A 16,341-nucleotide genomic window follows, 5' to 3' on the forward strand; every position below is an offset into this window, starting at 1 on the left:
TGACGCGGGGCTCGAACTCACGGACTGCGAGATCGTGACCTGGCTGAAGTCGGACGCTTAACCAACTGTGCCACCCAGGCGCCCCAGCATTTCTCTTTTAAGAGAGGAAAGGCCTTACAGAAGTTTCCTGCTGATTTCCTCTTTAATCACATTGGCCAGAATCAGGACACATAATCATAGCTATAAGGAGGTCTGGGAATGGAAGTGCTTTCGGCATCTACGTGGAAACCCAGCTCTGCTGGCAAAGGAGAAAAGTGAGGAATATTTGTAGCGGAAATCATCACCAGTGCCTGTCAAATGTATTGATATTCAGAGCTAAGGCCATTTGCCTACATATCAAGTTGTATTCTCCAATTTAAATTCATTCAGTAAGAAAGCCAATATTTTTACCTCCTCCTGTCAGATTCCTGTGTCTTATTTTTCTATTAGTTCCAAGCTCAGAGCAAGGAGAGGGTCATGGTTACTTATCACCCCCAAAACCTAACGCGACTGCCAGAAGCATTGTTGACTCTGGGAAAATCAACCACCACCATCCCTTTGGACCTCAGCTTCTTGATCTGGAAAGCAAGGGGGTTAGATGAGTGCATCTCCAAAGCCCCTTCCAGCCCTGAAAGTCTCTGGTTCTAAGCCTGTGCATTTAGATGTCTCCAAGCAGTGAATTAAATCATAAGTAGCCTAAGAAATATTATGAAAAGAAGAAACTTGACTCACATTGACTCACATTAGCCTTAGGGAATGAAAACTTGTAAATAATGATGAACTTTAAAGCCAGTGTCAGTTTAATAATAAAAAGAACTTGTGACCATGCCCCAGGCATGGTACTGAGAGTTGCACGTAATGGGTTTACAAGAGTTTAGGAAAATCACTGCTCCTTTGAAAGGGGCGCCTCGTAAGGCAAACAGAATGACAAGGCACTAAAAATGGATCTCTCCTCATCTCTGTATCAGAATAACCTCTAATGTCTACAGGGTAGAGCCCCAAAACCCTGACAAGTTTTATAAAAGGTCCTTTCCAGCCTATCACCATTCTACATCCACACATACCCAATACAAATAACAACAGCTAATATTTTAGAAGTCTTACTCCGGCTCAATATATACAAAGCACCTTACATTTAGTTGTCTCTTTTAACCCTTACCACAAGAATATTGTTATTGTTAGATCATCTTCATTTTACATATGAATGAACTGCGTACCCAAGGTCACAGAGCTGAAGGTGGTCGAGCCAGAATTTGAATTTAGGCAGCCTGTGTCCAGAGCCCATGCCCTTAACCATTGTTATATTTCTCTGACCATATTTAAATATTTCTTTAAATTTTTGTTTACGTTGCTATTTCTGCACTAATACATAAGAGCCATTTTCTCTTCATTCCCTAGTTTTATATCTGACAGCTAGTAGATGCTACCATAAATATTGAAAGAACGCATGCATGAATGAATGACTTCCTGGGCAGACTTTTCAGTCTTCTGCAAACACACTCTATTATACCACCTTGACCTAGCTTATACGGCTCCTTCTGTCCAGGAGACTCCTACTCTTCCTTCAGGAATATCTTGAAATGTCATACCCTTGCTGTGTACTTCCCATTCATCTTCCAAAGAGAAAAACAGATTGGAAAACAAGTCACATAAGAAGGAACTAGAATCAGAGTGGCATATGACTTACTTATTAACCAGGGTCAACTACAACAGCTCCCAAGTCTCAATGACTCACGATAAAATGAGGTACAAACTTCCAGGTATAAAATAAATAAGTCTCAGGAAGCCTGGGTGGCTCAGTCGGTTAAGGATCCGACTTCGACCAAGGTCATGATCTCACAGTTCGTGGGTTCAAGCCCCGCGTCGGGCTCTGTGCTGACAGCTCTGAGCCTGGAGCCTGCTTCAGATTCTGTGTCTCCCTTTCTCTCTCTGTCTCTCTCTCTCTCTCTCTGCCCTTCCCCAGCTCATGCTCTGTCTCTCAAAAATAAATAAATGTTAAAAAAAAAAGTTAAAAAGATAAATAGGTAAGTCTTGGAAATGAGAAGTACAGCATAGGCAACATAGTCAATAGTACTATAATAACATTGTATGATGACAGATGGTGACTATACTTACATCACGGTGAGCATTAAATAATGATAGAACTATTGAATCACTACGTTGTACACCTGAAACTAATATAACGTTGTAGGTTAACTATACTTCAATCAATCAATCAATCAATATCACAGCAGAAGCAGAGGGCAGGGTTCTTCAATCATGAAGGGGCAGAGAACCCATCTGCTGATGTCACCATCTTCATGATGTGGCTTACAGAACGCCCTGCAAGGGGAAGAGAGAGCCAGCAAGACTGTGCAAGCCCGAAGTGGGTATTTGTCAAATACTTCCTAAGTATTTGATACCTATCAATCTTACCTGTCTTATTCCATAATTCATCTGTTTGGGTTTTTTTTTTTTATTAAGTTAGGCAACATTTGTCCATTTCTTGGCTCTCTTGATGCTATCCATGCTTCCAAAAGTTAACTAACAATGGTTCTAGTGTCAGCTCTAGAAGACTGATTTGAATATTATTTACTTGTTCCTAAATACTTGACCACACTTTTGAATGTGTGGGGTATCAGCCGCCTCTTCAACAACATTCACCCTGCAATCATCTGTTGAACATCATTCTAGGTATGGGTGCATAGAAATGAAAAATATAGTCAGAGTTATTGTATTGAGGAGCTCTTAGTCTAAAGGAATACCCTGAAAATTAATCCAATAATTTCATCAGTGATAAGGGCTTTGGTAGACATGAAGACTATGGGTTAAGAAAGACACTTGAGGCATCCTCAAGGAGGAAGGAAGGCCTTCCTGGGATGAAGCATCCTTTGAGCTTGTGAGCATGTGAAGGACTTAGGAGTGAACATGTTGAGAGAAAGGAAAGTGACACTCTGGGTAGAGGAAAGAGTATGAAAAAGTTCAGAAGTTAGGACTCAGAAGAGTCAGGGAATGAAAAGTCATTTGGGCATAGGAAGGAGTGATGGGAGAGGGAGGGCACATTCAGAGAAGAGCAAGGATATGTTCTGCTGGGCAGACATTGGAGGATTTTGTTCAGGGGATTGATGTGATTAGATAGGAGTTTCCAATAGATCTTGCTGACCCAGAGAACTTGAGTGGGTATGTGTAAGGGAAGGAGGGAGAGATTGGAGAAAGCAGACCCTGAGAAGACATGAGACCATTGAGGTAATGAGGGAGGATATCCTGAGAGTGTGGACTAAGACATGGAAGTGTGGATAAAAGAGAAGAGAGAGCAATTGAAATCTATTTGGGAGGTTAACCCAACCAGATCTATTTATAAAGGATGAAGGAGGGGAGGCATCTCAGATGGCACAAGTGTCTGACTTTGCTGGGTCAGTAGGTGGTGGTACCACTGGCCAGCAGGGGACTCTGTTCCCACAGAGGTTTGGGGTCACATGAATTCACTTGGTCTTGATTTTGAAATATCCCCCAGACTTTTGAGTAGAGATGTCTACTCACAGGTAAACACGGAGATCTGCCATCCAGAGAAAAGTCTAGGCAAGACAGAAAACATTTGAGTGATCTGCACACAGGGGTGGTGAAAGCCCTTGGGGATGAATGAGATCTCCCAGGAAAGACGTGTAAAGAAAAGGGACAGTAAAGAAAAGGGACAAGAAGTCAAATAAGGAGGCTCGTGGCTCACTTGGACCAAAGTGCTTATCTCCTCAGGATTCCCATAGCACCTTGACCTAAAGTCCTTCATTTTTATGTCCACATACTTTTTTTCCCTGAATTAGGTACAATCAATTTGAAGGTAGGGACAAACTCTTATTTGATTTAGAATCCCTAGGGTTAAGTACACAACAACATATTCAATAAATGTTTATTAAACATGATTGTATATAGTTCCATATAGTTTATGGAAGAGACAAAAAATAGGAAGTCTGGTATGCTTCAAATTCAGGAAAACATGAGGCTTTAGCATGTCATTCAAAATGAATTTTTTTAAAGATTATTTATGTATTTTGAGATAAAGAAAGAGAGAGCACACGCACACATGCATGGGACACAGAGAGACAGACAGAGACAGAGACAGAATCCCAAGCAGGCTCTGCACCGTCAGTGCAGAGCCCAATGTGGGGCTCAAACTCACGAACCATGATATCATAACCTGAGCTAAAATCAAGAGTCAGATGCTTAACTGACTGATCCACTTAACCAACTGATTTTTTTTAATGTTTACTTATTTTTGAGAGAGAGACAGAGTGTGAGAAGGGGAGGGGCAGAGATAGAGGGAGACAGAATCTGAAGCAGGTTCCACGCTCTGAGCTGTCAGCACAGAGCCCGACATGGGGCTCGAACTCAACGAACCCCGAGATCATGACCTGAGCCAAAGTCAAACGCTTAACCTATTGAGCCACCCAAGCGTCCCAGCCAACTGAATTTTAATCTAAGAACACACCTCTACTCTCTGCCCCTCATTCTCTTTACCCACTTCAGAACAAAAATGTGGTTCTATTCTCTACCATTTGCTTCCTTTCCTCACCCTTTTTCTGGCTTCCCTGAGCTCACTTTTAAAACTAAATTTAGGGGTGCCTAGGTAACTCAGTTGGTTAAGTGTCCAACTTCAGCTCAAGTCATGATCTCTCAGTTCGTGAGTTTCAGCCCTGCATCAGGCCCTGTGCCAACAGCTCAGAGCCTGGAGCCTACTTCGGATTCTGTGTCTCCCTCTCTCTCTGCCCCTCACGCTCTGTCTCTCACAAATGAATAAACATTAAAAATTTTTAAACTAAATTTAAAAACCACAGAAATAATTCCGATTGGCTTCTGCTCGCAGTTAACCATCATCTGAGCCCCTAGTGGGCAGGATTAGATCTGGAGACACTACGTGGAATTGTGTGTAACAATTCCAGCTCAAGGTAAAGTTCGTGAGGCTTTTTAATCAGAACCTCTCCCTGGGACAGTTTACTGACACTGGAAATTCGTCATGGTTACAAAGTGCTTTGATTTCACAAAAATAAGAGGTCTTCTTTGCTGAGGTGGCAAGTAGTGTTTTGTTTTATACAGATTAACCAGGGAAGAACCACAAGTTCAGTGTCAAAGAGCCAAGATTTTTTCCCCCTCCCTGAGCCAGTTGCCAGCCCATTTAGAAGATAATGATTTGTGTTTACAGTCACTAAATTAGCAAGTTTGAAAGACAGTAAAGAGAGAAGGCATTGTGTCTTCGAAAAGAGGCCACCAGTGGCAGGTTCCTGCTCCATCTGCCTGTAGAAGTCTTCATGTTCCTCAGCCGCTGTGTCCTGCTGGGTAACTAACTAAGCAAATGCAAGTTAAGACTTTGTGCTGGGCATATTGTAAACGAAAAAGCAAAACAAATAAAAACAAAAAGGTGACAAGGTTAGGGGACAAGGTTCGAGTTCTGGCTTTGGCTTCGGTTAGTACAGTGCAGCCAAGAGCCAAGACGAGGGGCCCAGACTAAACTCAGAAGCTCAGGACTAACTCTCACTGCACCGTGAAACCTCAGCAACTAAGTCAACTCCAGAATCTCAATAGGAGGGTCAACTTTTAATGGAAAGTGCGCTCACTCTCCCACCTCTGAGACCAGAATCGGGAAGTTGATGATGCCATTTCATACCTAATAGCAGAAAAAAATATGTATATATATAAAACACCCAATACTGATAAGAATGCTGTGCAAATGGATTCTGGAGACCACATAAAATGGCTCAAACCTTTGGAAAACACTTTGTCCATATGTCTCAAAGTCTTTGAAAGTTTTCTACTCTCCTATTCCTGGGAATTTGTCCTAAGGAAAAAAAAATTCTAAAATATGAATAAAACTTATCAAATATGCATTTATTGCAGCATTATTTTACAAAAATAGCAACAAGAGATATTCTACTCACACAGGACAGGGAAGTATTAAAATATGGTCCATCCACATAATGGAATGATATTTATCAGTTAAAATTATTGCACAATGGAATAATATTTGTCAATTAAAATTATTACAAAATGGAATGAGATTTATCAATTAAAGTTATTACAAATACGGTAGAATGTAGAAAAGCATTTATAAATATGGTTGATGGAAAAAAATCAGAATGCAAAAATATATGGCATAACTACATCTGTTAAACAGTTATGCAAGCCTATGGACAAAAAATGGATAATCATACAAATAATTTATTGAGGTGAGTAGATTGTGCCAATTGTAAAAACTGAATGATTTCAAATCTTCAAGGAGAGAAAATTCTGACACTATTTAAACAATCCCAGAGAGAGGGGGAAAAAAAAATGCCCCAATTCTTTTTATAAAAGCACTAATCCTAAAACCAGAACAAGAGAGCACCAGAAAAGAAAGCTATAATCTTATTTCTCTTACGAACACCAATGTAAAAATGTTAAATGAAATATTAACAAATTGACTCCAACAATATATTAAACAAATAATATACTACAGCCAAGTTGCCATTCTCAAAATGCAAGGATGATTCAGTAACAGGAAGTCTGTTCATATAACTCTCCACATTATTAGGTCAAAGGAGGAAAAATGCATCATATCATTTCGGTGGAGGCTGCCAAAGCATGTGATAAAATGAACACTATTATTCCTGATTTAAAGTAGTATTTAAATTCTTAGTAAAATAGGAAAATAGGTACTTTCTCAATATCATATGTATATTCCCATGTGTATATAGTTATTCCCCTATATATATAGCTATTGGTTATTCAGAACTATAAAAATGCAGCAACAGTTAGTTGATCTGATGAGTTCCTTGAAGACTAAGTGAGTGTAACCACCTTTCCAAGGCTCAAAGGCAAGCCTTGGTACCACAGTGGCCTGGTGTTTGCAGATTGCAGCTTTGGGTCCAAGTTACTTTACTCTGTAACCGTTAGGATGCCTTGAGCTGCAAATAACCCCCATTCTCAGTATTCTCCAATAGCTTCCCATCACATAGACAGGGGACTCCAAGTCCCTCCTACAGCCTCTAGGAACTCACTCTAGTGTTCTCACCACTGCCTCCCTCTTACCACCAAGCTCCATCTCACTCGGCTGTAGGTTTTTCTCTAAAGCACACCAAGCACTTTCCTGCCTTGGGAACTTGGAAGTTGCTATTCCTCCTGCCTGGAAAGTTCTTTCTTCAAATGTTTTAATGGCTGGCTCCCTCACTTTGTTCACTTCCCTGCCCAAATGGCATGCCTCACAGACACCTGACCGCCCAACAATACTCCTTATCTCATACTCTGCTTGGCTACCTGACATCATATTACACATTCATGTGGTATTTTCTCTCCTACCAGAAAGGACATTTCATGAGGGTAGGCACTTTGACCATATCGTTCACTGCTGCACAGCCCATACCTAGGACAGTACCTCACACCTAACAGCTGCTACGTAGAAATACGTTAAATGTGTTGCTAAAGCAAGAGAAGCTCTGACTTGTACAGATTTAAACAGTTAAGGAATTTATTATCTCACGAGGCTAGATGCCCAAGGCTTTCTCTCTCTTTCTCTGCAATTCTCTGGGTTCTCCCCTTTTTTGAATGTCATCTTTGTCCTCATATGGAGGCTGCCCTCAGGGTCACAAGATGGCTGCTCTAGCAACTGGAGCCATGTGCTTTCTCTTTCCTGTCCATTTGAGAGAAAACAAGACTCTCCCCCTGTGTTAGTCAGAATTCTTTCAAGATGACACGTAAAATTAACCATCACACTCCTATCAGAGAATAAAAGTCATTCCCTTCAGTCTGATTGAGCCTCCTTATTACAACCAATCCCTGAAAAGAAGGCACGAATTCCAAGTTTGGCTCATGTGAATTAGGACCTGCTGCTGGAGAAGAGCTGAGTCAGCCTCCACTGCCTCCCATGGGAATGAGGAAGGAGTGGATGAATGCTTGTCCTAGAGAGAAAACCAGCTGGGAGTGTGACAATATCTGACTTCAGGGAACTCCTCAAGCCCCTGGAACCCTCTCTAGAGTAACTGGCCTCTAGGGATCTTAAAACATGATCGTTTCCTTGGGATATTTCTTGAGCTAAATACCCCTCTTAGATCAGGGAGCTGCCTCAAAAATTTTCCTCCCAGAAGAGCCTGAGCCCTGGGAGAAAGGGAACCAAATACATGCCTTTTGTAGGAGGGAAAAGGAGATGGAAACAGCAATGCAAACCACATTTCATGGGAGAGCATTTCTTGCAAATCGGTATCAAAACGTGAAGCATACACAAAAATACAATATTCTTCCACAGTAATTAAAGGTCATTTAATTCACATTCAGACAAAGTGAATAGAGACAGCAATTCGGCACAGGAGAAAATATTTTGTCAGCAAAATGAGCAATCCTGTGAATTACTGAGAACGTATCACCAGCCAGATACCCTGAACTGGTAAACAAATAGTTTGACTAAAAAACTGCTCGGGGCACAACTTTTGCATCAGGGTGATTTACCAGGGAATAGAGCCACAAGGAGACATGGAAAATCATCTTAAGTATTGTCTGTCCTTTTGATCAATATTACAATATCCTATGTCACCTGCTGCAAAAGCACAAACTGACTTCTAATATATCACCCCTGAAAGATATTTGATCATTTTATTACACTGTGACTCCTTCACTGAGAAGCTTTAAATCCCATATAATTCATGTCTTTTTAATTAGCTGTTGGGTTGTTGCTTACTATACGAAAAAATTTGGGGGGTGACTTGAAAATGCCATTTTCTCAACATTAGATACAATAACACCGTTACAAGTTGGCCTCCTTCCCCCACTCCCAATGCTAAGAGGCTGCAAACAATGCACAGCCAAGACAAGCCTTTAGTTTCTAACGCAGAAAAGACAAGACTTTGAGTATAACTTTCCTGCTCTTTCTAATTGTCCTGCAAGGGTATCATCTTCAAAAGGGCTTCTGTTAACTCACAAGACACTAGCCCCAACCTTATCTGGCATTTATAAGCTCTTTCTTGAAGAACATCCACCAATTTGGCAATGAACGAAAGGAAAAAGTGTAAGATAGGAAGACGCACGGCGTTGCATTCACAGCCAAGAAAGTGGATACAAGTTACCCCAGAGCACGCACCCAGCAAGGGACAGAGCTAAAAGCAGACTCTAGGATGATGGCTCCCTACTCAGGGTTCCTTCTGCTACAACACTACTCCTGCTGTGGCAAAGTTCTCCCTCAGCCAGGCAGCCAGGTCCTTTCTGATGTGTCTTGCTATACAAACAGTAAAACTCCTGGTCATGTCCTATAGTCAAACACAAATTCAGCTCTGAGGTTTTTTTGTTCATCCAAAGCAAAGATCTAGTGAAGATCTAAATACCCGTAAGGACATACATGGACCTAACCATGAGGATATACACAGATACATGCAACACAGAGTTGTTCAAAAGAGAATCTAGTCAACGATACTGTAATCACATCTTATGGTGCCAGATGGTAGCCATATTTGTGAGGAGCAGAGCATAGCATATAGAGAAGCTGAATTGCTATGCTGTGCACCTGACACATAACGTGTGTTGACTATACTCAATTAAAAAAATTTTTTTTCGAGTCGTTCAAAAGCATCACAGCTATTCCTAGTTCTGAGACATGAGAACTTTCTCCCATCATCCCTTCCTAAGCATGTGATGGGGTCAACAGTAGCTTCACATCATTTCCGTAGAAAGCACAAGATTAATTCTTTAGGCTGTGGCAGCCATCTAGCAATCAGGAGACAAGCCTGAGAACAAAAGCCAGTGTGAGGAAGACAGCAAGTGAGAAGATGGAAGTCCCCGGGTCTCATTGTTCCACTAAGTTAACCAACCTTCAGACTTCTAATTATGTGAATTTTTAAATATGTTCACTATTTAAGCCACTATTAGTCAGGTTTCTGTTAGTTGCAGCCCCATCCCACCCAACAACGTACAATGAGACCAAGAACAAAGGCTGTTGTGGTGAGGAGGTAGAACGGAATTCACTTAAAACTTTTTTTTAACATTTATTTATTTTTGTGTGAGAGAGAGAGAGACAGAACGTGAGACGGGGAGGGGCAGAGAGAAAGGAGACACAGAATCTGAAGCAGGCTCCAGGCTCTGAGCTGTCAGCACAGAGCCCGATGTGGGGCTCAAACTCACGAGCTGTGAGATCATGACCTGAACTAAAGTTGATTGTTTAACCGACTGAGCCACCCAGGGGCCCCAGCACTGAAGTCACTTAAATGAAATATTCATGCATTTAGATCAGGCAGTTCAGAAGCGTCATTACTGGGGTACCTGAGTGGCTCAGTCAACTGAACATCTGACTCTTGATTTCGGCTCAGGGCATGATCTCACCATTCATGACTTGGGCTCAGAGCTGAGAGTGCAGAGCCTGCTTGGGATTCTCTCTCTCCTCTCTCTGCCCCTCCCCAACTTGCACGCATGCTCTCTGGCTTGCTCTCTCTCTCTCTCTCTCAAAATAAACAAATAAATAAAAATTGTTTAGAAAGTTGCACCATTACTTGAGTGGGTTCATGAATATATTGTTGATAACATTTCTAACCAGCTAATTCAAGAGAGACTGATGGAAACGGAGATAAAATCTAAGTCTCATGCCACCCAATAATTTGACCCCCTTTTTCCTCTCAATCAACAAAACTAATTCACAGAAATTGGTTTGCAATTCTTATTTGTTGATCTTACTTTGTACAGGCCACTGTGTTGAGCGCTTTACACATATTATCTTTTTTAATCCTCATAACAGCCTTAGAAAGTAAGAAATATTATCATTCTTATTTTATAAATGAGGAAGGGCAAGCAGAAAGTAGCCATCAGACTTCCATCTTGCCATAAATTTCTTCTCTGTGATAACCTTCATCCTTGGTTGTAAATGTTTGTAAGTAATAAAATACACAAAAATATCACGAAGTAAAAGAAAAAAGACGGAAAAGTAGGAGACTCTAACAACCCAACGTTAGAATAAATTCGTCAGGGCTTAGGCAAATAAAGCCAACTTATTCAGAATTTAGAAAAAGCTAATATGGAAAAATCAACTTTACATCCACTTCTTCCAATTCCATTATCCCATTTCTCTCTAGCATACTTTTGAGTGGGTTTCTATCTCACCTCTCCCATGACTAGATACTGGGAAAGTTCCCTTCAGAAAGGATACCTACCTGTTAATGAAACATTCTCCAGCCCTTTCCAAAGTTTCCCCTAGATAATTAATCTTCCAATTCATATTCGTAAGCTACTGATCAGATGTCATCAATAGCAGTGAATCCACATTATTAAAATATAAAGCTTTTAAAAATACATCTGTAGAAAAAAAAGACAAAGACAACAAAAGACATGTTTGTTTACTTTAGAATAGCATAGTAACTCTGTGATATTTAGTCAACTCCCCAACTAAACCAGGATTTCTATTATTCATAACCCTGACATTTGATCAAAGTAAGATACTAGAAAGACTATGTGTGGCTTATGTCTCCATGCTCCTTTCCCTGGTAATTAAGCCAAACACAAAATTCATTATCTGGTTTCTAGTCACAATAATGAGCCAGATTGTTCCAAAATCTCAAGATGTCACAGCCAAGGATTTTTGAGGGGTTGTAGGTGAATCTGAAGAAACAGAAAATAGTAGCAATGACAATGGTTTTAAGAATAGCTTGTCAGGTGGAGGAAAAAGAGAAAAGGTTGTGAGTAGGAATTTTTCAAAGCATCACAGAGTTCTGTAATCTTTCCTCTTAGGAACTTGTAACTCAAGATCACTAACATATCCAGTAGCTTTAGGATACTCTGGTGTCATAGCGGGTTTTTCAGCGTTCCATAAAGAATATTCTGTGGCAGGCTTCATCACTTTTTCTGTTTAGAAAAGCAACAACAATCGTTACTTAGAGGTTACCCCTTGAATTCATTCTCCTTATGGGACATCAAGAAAAATAGCTAAAATATTCTTAATATGGAAATTTCATTTGATAATGGGGGGGGGGCGGGGAGGTATAGGACTGTCCATATCCCAGGAATGTACTAGTAAAGCCATCAGAGAGGAATATAAGATCCAGATAAAGTAAATATATTTAAGCATTGTTGTACATCTATAATCAAGACCATCAAGGGACAAGTAGAATCACATCATGCTTGTACATGCATTATCTAATTCCAGCAACGACCCTATGAAATGGGTGATGTTAACCTTATTTTACAGGAAAAGAAAATAATAAACTGCCAAGAGTGATATCTAAAATCTTAAAAATCTCATTCATCATCTATCCTGGGTGCATATTAGTTTGTGCTGCATTTCAACTGAGACTTTTGAAATGAAAGACTAGCACATGAAATCACTGAGCACAAGAATAGCATTGGATGTGCACATGAATGGACACAAATCTTTTCTAGACCACTAGTTCTCAAATGCTTTGGTCTAAGGATCCCTTTATTCTCTTAAAATTTTTTGAGAACTCCTGGGTCCCTGGGTGGCTCAGTCATTAAGTATCTGATTTTCACTCACATTGGTGAGTTTGAGTCTCACATCAGGTGAGCAGGAGCCCTGGGTGAGCCTCACTTCTCTTTCTCTCTGTCCATCCCTCTTCTCTCTGCCCCTTGTTCATTTGCATCCTCTCTCTCTCTCTAAAAAAAAAATTTTTTTTGAGGACTCCCAAAAGCTTTTATTCATCCATGGATATTTACCATAGCAGAATTTAAAACCATGGATGTGTTTTAAATATCTACCAATTAATTCATTTTTAAGTAACAATAAGCCTATTACATATTTTTAAATGTTTATATTATTTTACTGAGAGAGAGAGAGAGAGAGAGAGAGAGAGAGAGAGAGAGAGACACGGGCAGAGAGAGAAGGAGAGAGAATCCCAAGCAGGCTCAATGCTGTCATCACAGAGCCCGATGCAGGGCTCAATCTCACCAACTATGAGATCGTGACCTGAGCCAAAACCAAGAGTTGGACACTGAACCGAGTTGAGCCACCCAGGCTCCCTGCCTATTACATATTAACGTAAATAACACATTTTGTGGAAAATATTTTTTTTTCCAATAAAATAGTGAGACAAACTGCTCTGTTATACACATTTCCAAATTGCTTCACTATCTGGCATATAAAAACATCTGGATTCTCATACATATTTTTATACTCAGCCTGTTGTGATATGCTGTTTTTGTTGATGTATATAAAGAAAATATACCCTCACAAGGATACATAGTTGGAAATGAGAGGAATATTTTAATACCCTTTTCAGATAATGTGTATTCTTTGATACTAAGCCAAAAGTCAACATGTAGTGGTTTCTAAAAGGTTGGTTGTAATGCAGAATTTGAAACCCTACGAATAAGCTTTTCAGAATGAGTTACATTAAAATCCATTGGTCTCTCTTGCACTTTGAATGGATTGTTTACCCATGCGTGATATCGTAACATCCTGCACTGATCATTTAGAGACCATTAACTCACTAAATGGTGCACATCTTGCAAATTTTCGCACATTTCATCATACAACATCACAAAATCACATTCATTAATTTCATCAATACTCTTATTGTAAAAGTCTTTACATTTTTGGAAGCTGAGAATCTCACCGTACTGAATACAAATTTTCCAAAATTCCCATTTTCCGTTAAAGTCTCAAATTTCATTCTGGCAACCAACACTGCCAGTTATTTTTCTTGAAGTGACAGATCACTGGTTTCATCTTCTAGAAAATATCTGCCAAATATCCAATTCTAAATCACCAGTTTGCCTGTTATCCTTTCAAGTAAAAATGGTGTCCCATGAAAAGCAATCCGCTTACTCAACTCTTAGCTCAATCATACAAGCGCTGTTCCTCAACAACATCATATTTCAATATGCAACAAAAGTGCTTTATGTATACTTCCCATATTGTCATTACACAAATATTAAAATGATTCAAGGATTGAGATTTAGTCAAATTAATCATTGATACTGCTTTATCAAAGACCTTCTTTTTTTTCTACCAAAGACATTCTTAATTGAAACTGGCATCATTTTTTAAAACTGAGAGTATGCGTGGGTGAAAATGCCAATGACTGCTACTGTATTATGGTTTGGTGCCACTGTCGTAATTCATGCTCAGGTGCCAGCACTTTAATCTCCATTGATTCTACACTCTCAGTGGAAATGTCAATACAGTGAAAAAAGAGCAAGTGACACCTTAATACTATTCTGAAAATAATTTTTACCTTGCAAACACCAAAAGGATCTCAGAATCAAAGATCATGCTTTGAGAAGCACCACCCTACAAGAAAAGATGGCTAAACTGAAACTAGAAGGGAGAGGGAGGGAAGCAAGAGAGAGAGGAATTTGATTTTTGGTTAATTTATTTCTAGAATTCATTGTCATTTTTTACCTACACTTATTCATGGTGGAACTAAAAATAAATACATCACAACACAGTTTCAACTAGCTTTCACTAATGGTTATGAAGTCAGTAGTATATGGACTGGCATTGATTATTGAGATTTCTTCTTGAATCTCAAAATCAAACTTCTATAGATTTTAAAAAAGCTGTTTTAGTTGAAAGATAGATAGAGATAGATAGATTTTATTTATATATATATGATATATGTTATATTTGAAGAAAAAGCCTAAATCTTATAAATCCATACCCTTTGTTGAAAAAGTTACATATTTTATTAATTAAAAAACAAACCAATATTGGGGTGCCTGGGCGACTCAGTCAGTTGAGTGTCAGACTCCAGCTCAGGTCATAATCTCATGGTTTCTGAGTTCAAGCCCCACATTGGGCTGTCTGCTGTCAGTGCAGAGCCCCTTTGGATCCTCCACCCCAATCTGCTTCTGCCCCTTCCCCACTCGCACTCTCTCTCTCAAAAATAAATAAATATTAGGGACACCCAGGGGGCTCCATCAGTTAAACGTTGGACTCTTGGTTTCGGTTCAAATCATGATCTCACAGTTCATGAGCTTGGGTCCCACATAGAGCTCCATGCTGTCAGTGTGGAGCCTGTTTGGGATTCTCTCTCTCCCTCTCTCTCTGCCCTTCCCTGGCTCCCTCTAGCTCTCAAAATAAACTTTAAAAAAATAAACAAACAAACAAACATTTAAAAAAGCAGACCAATATTAAAAGTCTTGCTCCCACATTTTCTGCTCTTGCCCCTACAGGTAACCATTTATATTAATTTCTTACTTGTCTTTCCAATATTTCTTTAGGCAAATACAAAAAAAAATAAAAATAAATCTTATTTTTCCCTCTTTTTTTATTACAAAAAAATGTAAGTATGCTGTATAAACTCTTTAATACTGCTTTTTTCACCCATTGATGTATTTTGGAGCTCTCTTCTTATCAGTTCTAAGAGATCTCCCTCATCCTTCATTACTAACTGTATGGTATGCTCTAGCGTATTCTGGTGCCATAGTGCATTCCATATGTAATACCCTATTGCTTCACGGTCGCCAGTCTTCTACTACCCCAGCCCATGCCGTAATCAATAACTGAACACATACGTGACTGCTTCTTAAACCCAGCCTTTCACCTCCTGGTCGGGGGAAGGTATAAGCATGCTTGTATTCTAACCCCATGGCCAAAAACTTGATCCCTTTAGCTCCAATCTTTCATCTTAGAACTCCAAGGAGCTTAATTTGAAACTGAATGCCAGCAAGTTTAATTTATACAAAATTACATTATTGTGCAAACAGGAGAAACCAACTTTGATAGACTTAAGAGAAAAGAGAAGAAAGGCTGGAGCCTAGGCTCAGGTATCAAGCAAAGCAGGAATGACCTGGTCAGGGAGACCACCTAGTCACAAGCCACCACAGGCACCACCACCACCACATAATATTGACCAGCTCTGCTTGGACCTTCTCCGTTGGACACCGGATGCACACAGTGGACCCTCATCACTGGATGAAAAAAGGACGCATCTTCTAGATCCTAAAGCCCAGGAAAGTGGCAGGAGATGAGCTCTGTGGATTCTCCCATGGGTAGGAAGGGGATTCAGATGTTGGCAGTCAAAAATCCAATGGATATATACCAAGCGGAAATTAGCAGCACAGCCAGAATTAGAACCCAGGTCTCATGGGCATGAGTGAATTGTTCTCCCCTCTGTGTAGCCCTTTTTTCTGTCTCAGTGAAGACAGTACCTGCACAAACTTGCTCCCAGTTAGAACTCAGATCCTCTGGCCCCTCTGGCAGCTTTGAGGATGACATCACTAGTGGAAGTCTATAGATTCTCCATAGCAGGTGACCAGCAAGGGAGAGTGGCCATTCTTTCCTCTTTCTCTATTAAGATTAGCTATTTCCAATTATTTTTTACTCTGTAGGGATCTAAATGTGCCAGTGTTTGTAGAGAGCCCTGACTGATAAAATGTCAAATAGACTATCTCTCAACTTCTCTCTCAGGGGACTCTGCCAAGGCATTAGTCCAT

The sequence above is a fragment of the Herpailurus yagouaroundi genome, unplaced genomic scaffold (assembly GCF_014898765.1).
Source record: "Herpailurus yagouaroundi ecotype Mexico unplaced genomic scaffold, PumYag 141, whole genome shotgun sequence".
NCBI classification, from domain to species: domain Eukaryota; kingdom Metazoa; phylum Chordata; class Mammalia; order Carnivora; family Felidae; genus Herpailurus; species Herpailurus yagouaroundi.